The sequence below is a fragment of the Schistocerca gregaria genome, chromosome 4 (assembly GCF_023897955.1).
Source record: "Schistocerca gregaria isolate iqSchGreg1 chromosome 4, iqSchGreg1.2, whole genome shotgun sequence".
Lineage (NCBI taxonomy): Eukaryota > Metazoa > Arthropoda > Insecta > Orthoptera > Acrididae > Schistocerca > Schistocerca gregaria.
Genome location: NC_064923.1, coordinates 454999254 through 455018097, shown reverse-complemented (window position 1 = coordinate 455018097; position 18844 = coordinate 454999254).

The following is an 18844-nucleotide window of genomic DNA, read 5'->3' as shown; positions in this document are numbered from 1 at the left end:
GAAGCCTTGGACCCAAGTTGTCAACAACGCACTGCACAAGCTGTTGGTGGCTCCATTAATAGTGTGGGCTGTGTTTGCATTGAATTGTACCGATCATGGACTGATTACGGTTATGTTCAGCTATTTGGAGACCATTTGCAAGAATTCACATCAATTTTTATGGATGACAATGCGCCATGTTCACCAAGCCACAGTTGTTCGGGATTGGTTTTAAAATCATTCTCGACAATTCGAGCTAATGATTTGGCCACTCAGATCAACCGACATGAATCGCATCGAACATTTATGGGACATAATTTAGAGGTCAGTTCGTGCACAAAATCCTGGATAGACAATCATTTCGCAGTTATGGACGGCTGTAGAGACAGCATATACCTACAGGGACTTCCATCGAGTTGTTGAGACTATGTCGGCCGGTCGCTGTTACCGAGCGGTTCTAGGAGCTTCAGTCCAGAGCCGCGTTGCTGCTACGGTCGCACGTTCGAATCCCGCCTCGGGCATGGATCTGTGTGATGTCATTACGTTAGTTAGGTTTAAGTAGCTCTAAGTATAGGGGACTAATGACCTCAGATGTTAAGTCCCATAGTGCTTAGAGCCATTTGAACCATTTGAGACTATGTCACGTCGAACAGCTGCACTACGCCGGTCAAAAGGGCGTCCGACCTGACACTAGGAGGGATCCCATAACTTTTGTCACCTCAGTGTACGTTGTAGCATCAGTTTTCCTTTACTGTGTAGCTAATTCGTGTCAGTATTTGGCATCTAATTTGCGGTAACACACACACACGTAAACTGTAACAATGTGGATTTTGTGTTACTGTGAGAAAACTAAGCCATGTGCATATCAAATAAAGTTTCACGAAAGTGATGAAATATCTAGAAATATACAAATTATAGCCCCCCCTCCCCCCGTGAATCATGATCGTTTCCGAAGCGAGGCGGCTTGTACTTCTCAGCCATGCAGACAACCGTACAGTAGGTGAAACGACAGCGGAGTAGTATCTGTGGAGAGGCCCGACAAAAATTATTCCTGAGAAGTGGCAGCAAATTTTTGTAGTTGGAGTACCGTCACTTTGGATGATTGGGTAATCTGATCTTGTAATGTTCACAAACATGGTGTTCTATTACTCGAGGGCATTCAGCTCTTCTGTATGGTTAAATAATGATGACATTCTCTTGGATAAAATATTGCGAAGATAAAATAGTCTCCCATTCGGATCTCGAGGCGTAGACCACTCAGGAGGATACTGTGACCGGCAACCTCAGTGTCGAAAAACGTGTAATATCAGAAGAAAAAAATGGTTCAAAAGGCTCTGAGCACTATGGGACTTAACATCTGAGGTCATCAGTCCTCTAGAACTTAGAACTACTTAAACCTAACTAAACTAAGGACATCACAAACATCCATGGCCAAGGCAGGATTCGATCCTGCGACCGTAGCGGTCGCGCGGTTCCAGACTGTGTAATATTAGACCCCTTAATCGGGTAGATAGGCTACCTAATAGAGCATTTGGGAAAGTAAGGTCCGATCGGTCGCGAAATGAAAACCACAGTGAAAATCAAAAATTTTTTATTCTCAACAGTTAGCCACGCCTTCCAGCTACCTCTCTAAATAGTCGCCGCTCCGACTTAGACATTTGTCGTGGCGTTGTAAAAACTTTCCAATATCCTCGTCACAGAAAGCAGCCACCTGTGCTTTCCGCCAATTCTCTACGCTGATCTGCCTTTCGTTGTTTGTGCCAAAATGTTGTCTTCATACCCAGCGGTTCATGTGAGCAGAGATGAACAATGGAGGTAGCCAATAGAGGGCTGTGTTGTGGGTAATCAAATATGTCACATCGAAAACGCTGCAGGAGCATCTTCATTGCCCCTGCAGAATGCGGCTGAAAATTGTCTTGAAGAAAGAAACGCATGACATTTATGTTGCGTGGGCTGCATACCTTCAGACGAAATCTCTCACCAGATCCAGGTACTTGGGGGGAGACACTATTGTTACAGGCATTTCTATGTTATCACTTTGCGCTCTGAACTGAAAAGAGCGACATGAAGCGATAGATAGGCAAACTAAAGACACTGCCCAAGACGTCTGTGAAACGTTCCATCGGATTTTAACAGTAGTTTCCACTTCGTGCCTGCTCGGATCTTACTTTCAGAATGCTCCTCGTATTTTCAGAAGGGAAATGCATAGGATGAAGTTAAATATATTGGGAATTAGTGAAGTTCGTTGGTAGGATGAACAGGATTTATGGTCACATGAGAACAGGGTTATAAATACAAAAACAAATAGGGGTAATGCAGGAGCAGGTCCAATAATGAATAAGAAAAGAAGAATGCTCTTAACTGCATAGTAGACGCATTGTCGTAGCCAAGATACACAAGAAGCTAACCACAATAGTAGCACTTCATATTCCAACTACCTCCGCTGGTGATGAAGAAATAGAAAAAAAACGTATGATGAATAAAAGGAAGTTCTGATGGTTCAGAAGAGCAAAGTTTAATTATTATAGGAGACTGGAGTCTGATAATAGGAAAATAAAGAGAATAAAACATAGTGGGAGAATATAGACAGAGGGGAAAGAACGAAAGAGGGACCAGCCTCCTAGAATTCTGTGTGGAGCTCATTTTAATCAAATGGTTCAAATGGCTCTGGGCACTATGGGACTTAACATCTGAGGTCATCAGTCCCCTAGAACTTAGAACTTCTTAAACCTAACTAACCTAAGGACATCACACACATTCACGCCCGAGGCAGGATTCGAACCTGTGGCCGGCCGGTGTGGCCTAGCGGTTCTAGGCGCTTCAATCTGAAGCCGCGCGACCGCTACTGTCGCACGTTCGAATCCTGCCTCGAGCATGAATGTGTGTGATGTCCTTAGGTTTGTTAGGTTTAAGTAGTTCTAAGTTCTAGGGAACTGATGACCTGAGATGTTAAGTCCCATAGTGCTCAGAGCCATTTGAACCATTTTCGAACCTGTGACTGTAGCGGTCACACGGTTCCACACTGAAGCGCCTAGAACCGCTCGACCACTTCGGCCGGTCGCAGGTTAATCGTTGCTAACTCTTGGTTCAAGAAGTTATGTTGCATACTTGGATAAGACTTGGAGACAATAGAAGATTTCATAATGTTTGTGTAATGGTAAAACAGGGATTTCGAAATCAGATTATAAAATCTGAGACGTGTCCAGTGACAGATTGTGATTCTGGCCACAATTTCCTTGTTTTAATCTATACGTTATAACTTAATAAATTACGAGATTTTCGGAAAATAAGGAGACGGGGTCTGGATACGTTGAAAAAAACGGATGTTGTTGAGAGTTTCAGAGGGAGCAGTAGGCAACGTTTGAAACAGGGAAGGAGATACAGTGGAAGGGAAGTAGGTAACTTTGAGAAATGAAACAATGAAGGTAACTAAGCATTAAATCGATAAAAAGACAAAGCCTAATAAAAACCCTTTGTTATAATATACTGAATTTAAATGACGAACAGAGTAAACACAAAAATACTAGAAATGTAACAGGCAAATGCGAATGCAGAAGTGCAGACGTCTAAATATATTCGTAGGAAGTGTAAATAACAAAGCTGGTACGGCTAGAGGACAAATGCAAGGCTGTAGAAATACGCAAAACTAGGTCTAAACATTCATGGTGGTGTCTGATTGTTCTATATCGTGTCTCCCTACCACTTTCGCGCAACGACGCTCTGAGCGTGTTTTTTAGGGAATTAACTAGTTTGAACCTGGGACCTGTTGCTGGTAAGGAGACGCCAGACCACACATGACATGTAGAATTCAGAAGAGTTCAGTGAGACTAGGGATGATATAACCAAATACGTAATGATCTCAGCGTCAGCTCCACTGCACTCCCTGTAAAAGAATCTTAATACTAACTAAATTTAGTGGAAACGGTTCGAGGCTTTCCTATTTTTAGTTAGCTGGTAAAATAACGTCGAAAAAGCAGTTAAGTTTACCATTGGAAATTTTATTCTACTCACAAAACATCGTTTATAAATTGCACTATTGATAAAAGGAAATGTTTTAATACAGGATGGTAAAAACCAAATGCGTTCAACAAAAATGTGAACGAATATTCCCTGAATGGGTTTCCAAGTTCTACAATCGATCGAAGGATGACCTATGCCATATCACATCTATAATCTAGGTTTAATTCAAGTTTCACAAAAGAGAAAACTATCAAAATGGTCTACAGTGACCCTCGATTATCTTTAATTACTTATCTAACTTGTAAATTACAGTGGCTGATGTGGCTTCTCAATAACTATATAACAGAAAAATCATCGCGTTTCAGATCTGTTCCTCAAGTGGCAAATGTGAACACCATGAGTTTTAATTAACGATCGACATTAGTATTACGCAAAAAGGGGTGTAACAGATGAGTCTTCTGCAGTTCTGAGTGAAGCCTTATGCGCTCAAAAATGCGGCATCGCGTGCGTTCATTACCTTGTCGGTGTTTAGGCAGCGTCAGGGCGACAGCGGCCTGCGCAGCAGCCATCCAGCTCGCCGTCACGGAACCAACTCTCCTAACTTCTCCTTACTACAATTTTACCGAAGTAGATTTAAAAAAGCTATCTGGCTGTGTTTTCATCTGACCAATCTGGGTCTCAATGTTAACCTTAAGCTCCGCCTACAAAAATTCTGTCTATCCAATGAGAAACGTTATGCTTTTCGTGGTGGGGCAATGTTTTTAAAGTTTGCAACGTAACAGAGACGCTAAAAAGTCTCACGCTAAAACCTGCAGCTGGTGTGGTCCTTTTAGCGTTATCGTAAGATCTATACTGTTCTTCTGGAGGGCTCTGTCTTTTAACATGGGCTGGGGGGTGGTCCTTGACGTACCTGAGACAAGAAAAAGTCTCACGCTAAACGTGCGGGTGGTGAGCCCTAGTGGTTAGCTGGCGACGTGGGTGTCCTTATCGTAGGGCCTTCTAGCTTAACACGGTTCTGCTCTCGGCTTCTGTCCTCGTTTCTCCCCTCGGAACTGCGTCTGCCTCACGGTGGGAAGGTACGACATGCATTTAGGCATTCTTGTGTTAGTCTGTGGTATTTCATTTGCTCACTCGTTACTCGTATTACTTTGGTTAATTTAATGTCATGATTTATTCGGAGCTATGTGACATACTACTGGATTTGCTTATCATGTCAGGGTTTTCATGGAAGGTGTTGGATTTGCCTGACACCTTACATAGGGACAAGATAGACGCCGCCTACAGGAAGAGACCTTTGGGCAAAATGGGAGCAGCTGTATGAATATCGAGAGCTAAGATGGCAGGCCAGTACTAAGCAAAGAAGGAATAGGTGAAGTGGAAGGAATATATAAAGGAGCTCTACAAGAGAAATCAACTTGATGATAATATTATGCAAAGTGAACGGGTAGAAGATGTAGGTCAGATAAAAGAAAGGATACTACAAGAAGAATTGAAAGAACAGTGTAGGATCTAGGAGTTGAAGCGAATCCACTGAAGCAGACGACATTCCATCAGAATTACTGAGGCAATGAGCCATGACGAAACTATCCCAACTAATGTTCTGTATATATGAGGCAAGCGAAGAGAAGAATTTTAGGCAAAGATAAAGTTCCACGTTCTGGCCCTAGAGGAGCCAATTGGGCCCAATCGATTGCAGTGTCATCCTCTACCAATGGCGTCATAAGATGCGGTATGGAGGGGCATGTTGTCAGCTCACCGCTCTGCCGGTCGTTGTCGGGTTTCCTGACATTAGAACCGTTATTGATCAGTCAAGTAGCTCCTCAATTGGTCTCACGAGGCTGAGTGCATCAGTCCTCCCACCAAAGAAACACAGATGGCAGAACGGAGAATCGAACCCGTGTGCTCTACATGGAAGTCAACTACACTGACCACTTAGCAATGGAGGTGAAGTCGAGAAGAATGTAATAATTCCAATTCCAAAGGAGACAGGTGCAGCAGGTGTGCATATTACCTACACTATGATCAAAAGTATCCAGACACCCTCAAAAACATACGTTTTACATATTACGTGCATTGTGCTGCCACCTACTGCCAGGTAATCCATATCAGCGACCTCAGTAGACATTAGACATCGTGGGAGAGCATAATGGGCGCTGCGCGGAACTCACGGACATCGAACGTGGTCAGGCGATTATGTGTCACTTGTGTCTTACGTCTGTACGCGATATTTCAACACTCCCACACATCTCTAGGTCCTCTGCTTCCGATTTGATTGAGAAGTGGAAACGTGAAGGGACACGTACAGCACAAAAGCGTACACGCCAACCTCCCCTGTTGACTGACAGAGACAGCTGACAATTAAAGATGGTCGTAATATGTAATAGACGAACATCTGTCCAAACCATCACACAGCAGTTCCAATCTGCATGAGGCTCCACTGCAAGTATTATGACAGGTGGGAGGTGAGAAAACTTGGATTTCAAGGTCGAGAGGCTGCTCATAAGCCACTCATCACGTCGGTAAATGCCAAATGACGTCCCGCTTGGTGTAAGGCGGGTAAACATTGGACGATTGAACAGTGGAAAAACGTTGTATGGAGTGACGAATCACGTTACACAACGTGGCGATCCGATCTCAGGGTTTGGGTATGGCGAATACCCGGTGAACGTCATCTGCCAGCATGTGTAGTGCCAACAGTAAATTTCGGAGGTGGTGGTGTTATGGTGTGGTCGTGTTTTTCATGGAGGGGCCTTGCGCCCCTTGTTGTTTCACGTAGCACTATCACAGCACAAGCCTATACTAATGTTTTAAGCACGTTCTTGCTTTCCAGTGTTGAAGAACAATTTGGAGATGGCGACTGCATCTTTCAACACGATCGAGCATCTGTTCATAACGCACGGCTTGTGGCGGAGTGGTTAAACGACAGTAACATCCCTGTAATGGACTAGCCTGCACAGAGCCCTGTCCTGAATCCTATAGAACACCTTTGGGATGTTTTGGAACGCCGACTTCCTTCCAGGCCTCACCGACCGAGATTGATACCTCTCCTCAGTGCAGCACTCCGCGAAGAATGGACTGCCATTCCCCAGGAAACCTTCCAGCACTTAATTGAACGTATGACTGCGAGAGTGGAAGCTGTCATTAAGGCTAAGGGTGGGCCAACACCATGTTGAATTCCAGCATTACCGACGGAGGGCGCGCGCCACTTACTTGTAAGTCATTTTCAGCGAGGTGTCCGGATAATTTTGATCACATAGTGAAACTTCAATTTAATAAGATTTTCTTGCGAAATTCTGGCACAATTTATTTGAAGAATAACGTAAAAACTGGTAGAAGTCTACCTTGAGGAAGATCAGTTAGGGTTCCGGAAAAATACACCAACACGCGAAGTAATACTGACTCTTTGACTTATCTTGTAAGGTCGGTTAAAAGAATGCAGACGTGTGTTTGTACTTTCTTTATTTTCCTCTCCACTATTCAGCACATTTTCCAGCGTCGTCCTTTGGTAAAATTACGTCTTGAAAATTAACTATTTCGTCCAAGAGTATGCAGAGGAATAGAAGGGGTTGTGTTTGTATTTCCTACTACAGATTATTATTTCTTTATGCGTTCCTGCATTTGACACACCTCATCTTACACTACTAAGTTTTTTCTGGGTGCGATACGTGAGCACGTGACCCCCCAGAAAGTTCCTCTTTTAATTTTTAAACAAGATTGACTTGTGTGTCCTGCCTTAGGTTTAGGTGTCTGGACTCATGTGTAATTGTTATATTGGTAGTTTTCTTGAGGAAACTTTTTCTCGGCATGAGGCGCGGCTTGGCGAGAATATGGCTGCATAGTGCATGTCTTCCGCCTTAATTTTGGATCTTCCCTTGCTGTGACTGCTCTTTCGGTTTGGGTTGGAGCTACACCCACGCCATAAAGAACATAATCTACAAATTTAGGTATTCTGGAATTTTGTTTCCGTGTCAAGTGCAAAAGCAAGAGAAAACACACGTAACATCACACAAAATGAAACCGTAAGTTCTTACTGAAACGTTTCTGAACGCAAATTAAATGTTTTCATACGTACTGTAGCTTCACGCATCAGAAGCAATTCTGAAATCCCATACTTGTAAGAACGAAGCCAATGCAAACTGTCTTGAATCCTCGATAATAACAATGGCTTTATTAAGACGATATATCTGCAAAAGCGTACTTCTTTAGACTGTACAAGCCTACCAAATACCCACCATGAATCACGAACCTTCCCACCAAGGATGTGTTGCGTGTCTTAGTGATACATATAGTCGTGTTGAGGGTGCAGCCAGAATGTGGAAAGGCCACACAAATATGTGGCTCCTTAAAAGGGGTTGCAGCCTTTTCAATATTTGCAGGGGCAGCACTCTGGGTGATTGACTGATCTGGTCTTGTAACGTCAGTCGATATGGTCTTCCTTTTGTGGTACTCCGAATGGGTGAAATCAAGGGGAAACTACAGCTCTTATACAGGATATTTCAGCTAGAAGTACAGATAATTCTGTTGGTGAGTGAGGACGATGTACTGAACGTTATTGCTTCTGTATTTACGTCATTTGCAGACCAGTAATTATAGCCGTTACAAGTCGTAAGTTTTTATGTTAGTACCGCTAAGTACACGTGGCAAGAGCAACCCTTCCCGTGAGTAGCAGCTCAGGTGTTGAAGTGTGGACACGTGGATACAAAACGGCTGATTATACTGATAGGTACAGTACACTTAGTGGTGCTGTATTCCCGCGCGGAAAAATCGTGTCGTAAAGTTAGTGACGTGTTTGTGGAAAGACTGTTAGACACTGAGAGAGAACAACCAACACACTAATTTGTGTACATATTGAGGTACGACTTATGAAAATATCTGCACTTACACCCATTATACCCTGTATCTCCCGAGCGATTGCAACTCTGCAATACGGTTAAATGATGACTACGTCCTCTTGGAAAAATATTCCGAGGCCAAAATAGTCCCTCATTCGGATTCCAATGTGCAGACTACTCAGGAGGATGTCATCATTAGGAAAAACAAACTGACATTATGCAGCGTGGAGCATGGAGTGTCAGATCCCTTATCAGATAGGTGACCTAGATGATCTAAAAAGGAAAATAGACAGGTTGATATTAGATATATTGGGAATCAGTAAAGTTTGGTGTTAGGATGAACAGGACTTCTGTTCAAGCAAATATAGCGTGATAAATAGAAAATCGAACAGGCATAATGCAAAAGTAGGTATAATAATGAATAAGAAAACAGGGAAACTGTTAAGTTACTATGAACAGCATAGTGAATGCATTGCCATAGCCACGAATCGAACACCCACCACAGCTGTACAAGTTTATACGCCAACTAGCTCCGCAGATGATGAATAGATTGAAAGAACGTGTGAAGAGGTAAAAGAAATTATTCATATAGTTAAGGTAGAGGAAATATTAATTGTGATGGGGCTTGAGCTCAATAGCAGGAAAAGGAAATGAAGGGAAATTAGTAGGAGAATATGGACAGGGGAAAGAATTCTGCAGGGAGGAGAATTTAATCTTCGCTAATACTCGCTTTAAGAACCACGAAGGAAAGATGGGAACGAGGAAGAGACTTTCAGACAATAGAAGATTTCAGATTGATTATGTAAAGGTTATGACAGAGATTTCAGAATCAGATTCGAACCTGTAAGAAATTTTCAGAGGCTGATGAGGACACTGCTCAATATTTATTGATTTTAAACCCTAAATTAAAACTGAAAAAATTGCAAGAAAGTAAAAAATTAATGAGATGGGACTTGGATAAACTGAAATATCTACAGGTTGTCGAAAATTTCGCGGGGAGCATTAGGGATGGCTGATTCAGTGATTCATGACACATGCCTATCTTGTTGTAAACGAATTGTCAGATCACAATGTACAGTTAGTCACAGTACGTAACTTTGCCCCACGTATAGTTTGAAAGAGAGAGAGAGAGAGAGAGAAAGTAATGATCCACAAATACTGCGCTATTTACAATGTACTTTTTGAAAATGTCTGCTACACATGAACTGTCTTTTACAGTACTCATATTCTACATTTATTTGATTTTGTTGTCTGATCTGTCAATCTGTCTGAAATTGACTTTTGGTTCAAATGGCTCTGAGCACTATGCGACTTAACTTCTGAGGTCATCAGTCCCCTAGGACTTAGAAATACTGAAACCTAACTAACCAAAGGACATCACACACATCCATGCCCGAGGCAAGATTCGAATCTGCGACCGTAGCGGTCGCGCCGTTCCAGACTGAAGGGCCTAGAACCACTCGGCCATCCCGACCAGCGAAATTGACTTTTCTTAATATATTAAAGTACCGTTACTACAATATTTTAAAAATGGCGAGAAAACTGATGTAAATAATTCAGAAGAGGAAGCAAAACGGTGCACTGAAGAAGCAATACAGAGAACATTTAGTAAAATTAAAATTAGTATGATATCCACATCTGAAATTAGGAAGACAACCGTGACTCTAAAAAGTAGAGCCCATGTGAGGTTGGGTAATATCTCCAACTATATACTAAAAACCTGTGGCCCAAAAATATGTACTGTGCTTAGTCACTTTTGTAATGCATCATTAGTACAAGGTATTTTCCCCTTCAGGTTGATGTATGCGATTGTTAGGCCTCTCTATAAATTGGGTGACTCATAGATGTCAATAGCTACGGTCCAGTATTAGCTTAGACAGCAATGAGGTGAAGTTTATTTCAGCTACCGGGAAGATGTGGCAACTGTTTTAATAGACAGAAAAATGATTCATCTGACTGGTATCCTTACAAAGGATTATACCACAGGCAGTTTCCGTGGCTTGTCTCCTGGATTAACATGATTAAAAAAAGACATGAGATGCGAAAATAGAAGAAAAGAGAAAGGTCATTTTCATTGGGACGATCGAACTGGTCACAAAGATGAAGCACTAGATAAGCAATAAGAGCCGTAGGTTAACTGGAACACACTTTCTGAAATTCGGACGTTATCAGGGATTAAATATAGGGAGTGGAAGGATATGAAAAGGCGGTATAGTTGAAAAGCGATTAAAGTCGTCTAGCATGAATGGCTGGGAAACCAAGAAGGGCAAGTTGAGCGGCCTAATTGGGAAAGTTTTCCCTATCCTTCGCAACTCTAGGTAACTTTCCTTCACAGCGTATGAGAACTGTGTACATAAATGTACAGCTTAAGGTCCCCATCCAACGGACTGATCACCATCAAGAGTATCAAATTTCCTCCCTTCATGAAACGCTTTAAAGAGGTTTTGAATTCAATCCAGGACATTTGACGCAAAGACTGGGAATCCACGACTCTACGCCACCACTCCTTCTGTGCGCTCTATCGTAAATGCAATGGAGAAAACATCAAAAGCACGCGGTATCCGTGGCGTGCAACCATCCAAGCAGTGGCCACGCCCGATGGTGCTTAACGTGGATGATCTGCCGGCAACCAGTGTATCCACCTTTTTATTCCACTGCACAGCAGGAAAGGTAAGCTACAAAAATAAATTTTGCTCCTGGACAGGAAAGGGAAACTACAAAAAAAATATCTACTTGTCACCGTCACTTGTGTCATACGTAAAACAAAGAACTGCACCTCTTCAGGCGCTAGCGCCTATCTATGCCTGTTCCGAAACAACTAACCTATTATTAAAAGGGGATAGTAAAGAAAGAAAGTAGGGGGAGGGAACACAGAGAAGCGATGAAAATGAAGGTAGTTTTGTGGGAGCTTTTTTGTTTTATTATATTTTATTTTATATTGTACCAGAATTCCAGGAGTCGTTCGCGCCTTTGGATGGTGGAACATCCAAACGTGTCTTCTCGAAATTTTAAACGAGATCCCGTTTGCAGTTCGTTCAGAGCGTCATGTCGGCAAAATAAGCATCAATATCTCATTGCTTGGACTTTAGAGCTGGAAGGCGGGCCATGAAAGGCGCTTCATAGAAAATTAGAAAAGGACTGCTTGTATCTGGGGTTGCGAACAAATGGACAGTATCTATCATTAAGGTGCGTCCAATAACCCAGTCCCGACTTCTAGTTGGGGCCAAAAAGGTAGAAGACTGTATGGCCACGTATCCAATTCACAGCATCACTTTTTGTTGCAGGGTAATGAATCACACCTGGGAATAAAAGTGTCAGGAAAGTGGTCTGAGCAGGTGTCTGTTGGGTAAAGAAAGCCAAGATATGCTGCTTGAGCCTCCAGACGTCAGACGATGGACCGCATGAGAGTTGGAGGGCACCTGTGCTGTCCACACCACAGTGAGGACATGTGTGTCAGTAATGAGGAAGCGGTTCAAACGGAATTGTTTGACCTGTTTGCCATTGATAGTGATATACCACGCGGACTGGACGCTGATGTCGAGAAAACCTGCATGCATCGCTCTCCACACACAACGCCATATGATTTGGGGGAACTAGTGTTTGATAGGACTGGGGGACTGATGCATTTGTAATGCGTCATGTACAGTCTTACTACAAAGTATTTGTGGAAATGATAAGTATTGGGGAATGTAACTTAATTCCAGAAAGAAATGCCAAAAGTGGTAAAAGAAGGGTGGAATGTCTCACAGCATGGCTGGGGCTGACATGGAGACTGGTACATATTCATGTAAAATGTATGGTGAGGCTCATCAGGCAGCGGCGCCAGACTTTCGATTGGGAGCTAACAAAAAGTGCTGTAACTCTGTCTGGCATGTGGAATACGCCTAACCCACAACGCTCTCATGGAAGGGCAAGGGAGGAATATTGAATTCTAAATAACATTACGGTACAGACAAAGGATCCCACTGCCATCAACATACAATGGGTGAGGGTAATCGGAACCAGGAACACTTGTGCCACATGGAGGATGCGAGAGGCGTGATTGATATTCACGTATAATGCACGCTATTGACAGCTCTAAGCCAGTGATCCCCAAAGGCAGTCCTGATCGTTTGGAGGAGATGTCTGCTGTTTGCTGCCGTCAAACAATGGAGATCATCCATAAAATCAATGCCAAAACAGCGAACTCTGTTGGCCATACTTAGAGGAGCGACAAATCTCTCAGGTAGACCCTCAACAATCAGCAGCACCTGCGATTTGGAAACATTAACAGAACTGCCAGATGCCTCTCCACATGTCGCCACCATGGAAGAGCTGCAGGGACATCATCTTCATTGCTTAGCCACAGGACAAGATCGTCAGCATATGCTGTACAACAGAAGCAGCGTCCTTGCAATCGAGGCCTACCAGGCATTGGTGAAACCCTGGTGTAGGTGTTCTAACGCCAAAGCTTGCAGTATCATGGAAAGTGGCAGCCCTGTTGGACAGAGCACTTGATCGTTAGACGCACGTTGAGGCGATCATTACAGAGTATTCTTGATGTCTCACTGCACCAGATACACATGATCACTGCTACTATATGAGCCGGAAAACCCGTGTACTGGAGGACTGTTTTCAAAACTGTGTGGTCGACATGGTCGAATGCTTGACTGAAGTCAAGCAATGCCAATGCACCGGCTAGATGTCGTGACCTGGCGAGTGCTGTCATGTCCATGTAATGGCAAAGGGACATATGAATATTTTTGTCACCACCCAGTGAAGTCTGCTGCTCTTTTGAGTCATGATGCCAAAGAAAGGGTGAAGATTTGCATGTTGCTGTTGCGCAGAGTGATGGGCTAATAATCACAGATGTGCAATAGCGCATGTGGTTTAGCGACCAGGACGATTACCCCATTGAAGAAGGTGATTGGTATCGTCATTGAAGGGGCTATCAATTCAAGACAGATGAACGTCCAGTAGGTACCAACAGATTGCTAAAACACATGTAAAATTCGAGGGGGACTTCGTCAAGAGTTATTGGCAGCCCCTCCTTGATAGCTTCTAGGACTTCATCGGTGGTCACGTCTCCTGAAGTTGTTGAGCCACATCTTCTGGCACAGTGTTGACGTCGAGTGCCACTACCTCCTCAGTTAATGTCAGCTGAGGAATGGCAGTGCACAACTGCGTGAAATGGGAATGGAAAGTGTGACAGATGGCGCATTGAATAGTATACCTTCGTTCTTCCACAATGGTAAAGTTGACGACGACGTCGACATTCTATGAGGGGATGGTACATCAATGTCTTTCATGAGGCGTGTGGTCATGGGTGCAGGAACTGACAAGTGTCCCTTCAAACTGTAATTGAATGAGAGAAGTGAACCATACTTTAACATGATCAACTATAACCTGAAAAATAGGAGAGAATGCCATCAAAGTGCAGTCACACAGGATTTCGTAATAAAAGTCCATTGTGGTCGCATGCCAAGTCTTGAAATCTTTGCATATCCCATCACTGCCCTACATAAAGCCAGTTTCACACAGTATAGCCACCAGAATATGGTGGATGTGTGGGTGGGAAGACGTCAGTGACAGAGGGCCCATGCATCCTCAATTATCTGTCTGCAGCCAGGGACAGACATATGCGAAACGTTTAATTTCCACAGGCTACAACTGTGCCACACCTGTTGGTGGCCGAGGGCGACATCTTACATGGAAGTCTAGTGGTAAGAAAAGCGAGAGGCCAAACTTCAGCATATCGAGTGTCGCCAGCAACGGAACGTGTGATATATATGGTGGAGGCGACAGGACAAGTGCAGCATATAGTATGTAAAATCTCCATGGGTGCCATGAACTTTCGACCATTTGTTGATAAGCTAAAGTGAGGCGATGATGACAGAGACCGTTGCACAGGAGGAATGTTGTGGAAGTTGATCAGTAGGTCCTTGTGTGGAGTTGACATCACCACTGAGGAACATTTCATCTAGGGGACCCTCAAACAGTGGCGTTACCTCATCAGCAAAGATGGTGTGTTGTTGGCGACGTCGACTGCGGGTGGACAGTGCGTATGCATTTAGGATGTAGACGTCGAACAGTATGAGAGCCATACCCTGAAAGAGGACGAGTCATTTTCTCACTATTCCCCATATTCAGGGATACAATTTAATGTTGATTTTTCACCCAAGACGTCTTGTTTGTGAGACAACAGGACGTTATCAGTATGAGCAGGCAGTGATGGAAGTGTGTAGATTGTTAATGCATGCGGGCTCTTTATGGTGCTCTCCTTCGCATAATATTTTTCTGGGGCTGAAAACAAGCAGGCAGTTAAGTCATTTAACAGTAAACCTTGCAGTGGATGTTTTGGGGTTGAAATTCACATGCAGCTATTAGGGAAAGGAAGATCTCGAAACACTTGCTGGGGACAGAATGCTGGGCCAAAAGATTTGTCCCATGGTGTGCAGACAATGCATTCGGTCGATGGCGCGGAAAAATGGCCTACTTGGACCTACCTGTTTGGCTTGAGAGAAATCTAGGTCGTCCAGCCAAAGTGTCACAGCAGCATCGTAAACTCCCTTTGTGAACAGAGATGGAGGCCATAAAAATGCGCGAGTTTCCATATTCACTGTGGAGAGGACACTATTGAGAGAGCCATCTGGTGGTGCCACCGCTCGACCTGCAGAGTTTTCTGGGAAGCCTCAGGCCTTCGAAACAATTTTAGAAGGAGCTTAACATTTATGGTGACACTGAAACGATCTATGATGGGACACAAAACCGCTTCTCATAGTTTAGCGTGGCCCCTAGCCATACATGCCATGACATTCAGACTATACAGATAATGGTCTCCATGATAAATGTATTGTTCGCTATAGAGCTTTATGGAAACTCAAAATAACATGCTGCCTAAAGTGGCCATGGGCAAAAGCTGGGGAGCTCAACGTCTACTCCTTTCGGTGTGGGCATTTGTGAATCAGGGAGTGGCCACTTCTCCTAAAAACCGAAGAATATCGTTAACTTTGATTATGATGGGCTGATGAGTAGAGCAGACAAATGAGAGGGGAGACATGGAGCTTGTGGAGTATTGTAACTGGCACAGAATACTTGTGGAGGCAGTTGCAAGATTGCTTTTGTGCAGTTGACCGAGGTTTGATGGGAAGTGAGGAGCGATGATACTTGCTCTTTAGATTCAGACTGCTGCCTGGAGAGAATCGTTTGATTCAGACTACGGTCTGGAGACGATTTGGTCTTGACTTGTGTTGTGAGTGGGGTGCGCTTGGGACATTTGTCCTGTACATGACTCTGAACTAGCACTGGATATGACTGGGGGGTACCAGCTGTATGGGCTTAGCTGTAATGACATTTTAGCTCAGTCATCTCACTTTGCCGAGGGCAGTCTTATTCATGACAGATCTGTCGCTTTGGGGCCTGACCTCCTTGTACACACTGCTGTGCAAGTGAGTCAAATTGGTGCATGACGTGACCGGGAACGGGTGTGCCACACGCTAGAATCTGCCGAGATTTCAGGGCTCCATTAGAGAGTAATTGCGATCCGTATAACAGATCGCTAGGCGTGACCTTACATATTTCTTACCCACGGTAGGGAATTACAGGTGCCACACATCGCTGCTCTGCAGATGTCTGAACCACGACCGACACCAGAGGCAGCACCACGTATCTAGAAAAAGGGTATTATATTGCTCCTCTGGCTTGTTAGGGCAAACAAGATCACAATCTCACACTTGCTCTCAGCCGCACCAACGTGGTATAACTTCTGAATAGAATAAATGCAGCCAGCCGGGGTGGCCGAGCGGTTCTAGGCGCTGCAGTTTGGAACCGCGGGACCGCTATGGTCGCAGGTTCGAATTCTGCCCCGGGCATGGATGTGTGTGATGTCCTTAGGTTGGTTAGGTTTAAGTAGTTCTAAGTTCTAGGGGACTGATGACCTTAGAAGTTAAGTCCCATAGTGCTCGGAGCCAAGTTATGTTACAAAAAGGTACGGCCAAACTTTCAGGAAACATTCCTCACACACAAAGAAAGATCATATGTTATGTGGACATGTGTCCGGAAACGCTTAATTTCCATGTTAGAGCTCATTTTATTACTTCTCTTCAAATCACATTAATCATGGAATGGAAACACACAGCAACAGAACGTACCAGCGTGACTTCAAACACTTTGTTACAGGAAACGTTCAAAATGTCCATTGTGCTACCAATGGATCATGTTTATTTTTTCATCACACTCAACATGTATTTTTGTCCAGTTTTAATCAGTAAACTTGTGCTATAACTTTTATAAAAGATCAGACCCAAACGCATATATTTATCACCCATCAACAATTGACAAAAATTATGAAAGGGCTACCGTTTCAATAACACTATTTCAGCATTTGCGACTTCAGTGGTGCCCAGCAAGAGCTCATTGGAAGGAGAGATGGAGTTCTGTTGTATTTTCTGATGAAAGCTGATTCTGCCACGGGGTCAGTGATGGCTGTGTGTTGGTTAGGAGTCCAGTTGAGGGCTTTCAACCAGCTTGGCTGCCTGCTAGACACATTGGACCTAGACATGGATTTATGATCTGGAGTCCGATTTCGTATGACAGCTGGAGCACTCTTGCGGTTATCCCATGCCCTCTGAATGCAAATCTGTAAGTCAGCCTGGTGATTCGACTTGCTGTGCTGCAATTCATGAACACCATTCTACGTACCACTGTTCTAACCCAACATGCTCTAAGAGCGTCTACTTGTTGGCTTGGGCTGCTCGATCACTAGATCTGTCTAAAATCGAGCACATATGGTACATCATCGGAAGACAACTCCAGCATCATTCAAACAGGGTTAGCGATCCCTGTATTGACCGACCAAATACAATAGCCATGGAGCTGCAACAAACAAACCTGCATCCGGCACATATGCAACACAATGCATGCACGTTTACATGCTTGCATTCAACGTTCTGATACTTATACTTTCATGTTTGAAATGGCTTATCTCGCACTTACATTTACCAGTGATCTTGCAATGTTAATGACTTAAATAAGTTACCTTGACAAGTGTATTCCAAAACTTTCATTACTTTACATTAACTATTTTTTGGTTTTGCGACAATTTCTGTCAGTGTATGTAAATGTCGTATGGCATTGTTGGTTGGAAATTCCTCAGTTAGCGGTTCTAGGCGGTCCAGTCCGGAACCGTGCTGCTGCTACAGTCGCAGGCTCGAATCCTGCCTCAGGCATGGATGTGTGTGATGTCTTTAGGTTTAAGTAGTTCTAATTCTAGGGGACTGATGATCTCAGATGTTAAAGTCCCATAGAACTCAGAGTCACTTGAACCAAATCCCTCAGGTTGGGTTTACTTGCTTAGTGAGAACTCTCTCCATGCACATTGGTCCGCATTTTTAGAGTGTAGGTGAGTGTAATAGATGTGTGTATAGTGTTGTATTATGTTTGTGACGACGATGATAGAAGGAGAAGGTGCGGTGCCAGCACGTAACCTACATCTCTCGAACTGCACCGAGAGTGCTGCTGAACTTAACGCCCCACCTGACAGCGGATCACCATCAACAGTGTCACAAGCCCTCAGTTCATGAGAAACTGGAGAGAGGTTTGAAATTTAATCCAGGGCACTGGCGTCAAGAGTGCTGCTCAGGGATTTCACACCACCATCTCTCCTCCCCTTGCTGGCCAAATACTGACAGTGAAAGTATTATCCACCACCAGGTCTCAATTCAGTGTATCTTCGAATAGTGTGCCACTGCACAGGCCTGCATTATCGACCTCAGCTACAGAGGTGTGTACCCCAGTGGTTTTGCCACTCAGGAGTATGTATACAGTGTCGATTCTGGGCGATTTTCTGGCGTGATGACATTATCGATGATATCATCAATGACATCATGGGATTTGTTCACCAACAGACACACCCTGCTCCCAGTCCCAAGCCCACACCCACACCCACTCCCATCCCAAACCCACCCCTGTCTGACAGAGGCCTATTATCCTATGTATAAAATGGGAAGATATTCAAACTTTGGAGGGAAATTCAAAATAGTCGGAAATTCAGAAAATAGTCCAAATGCACTCGTGCGATTCCTACAGCAGCAGAG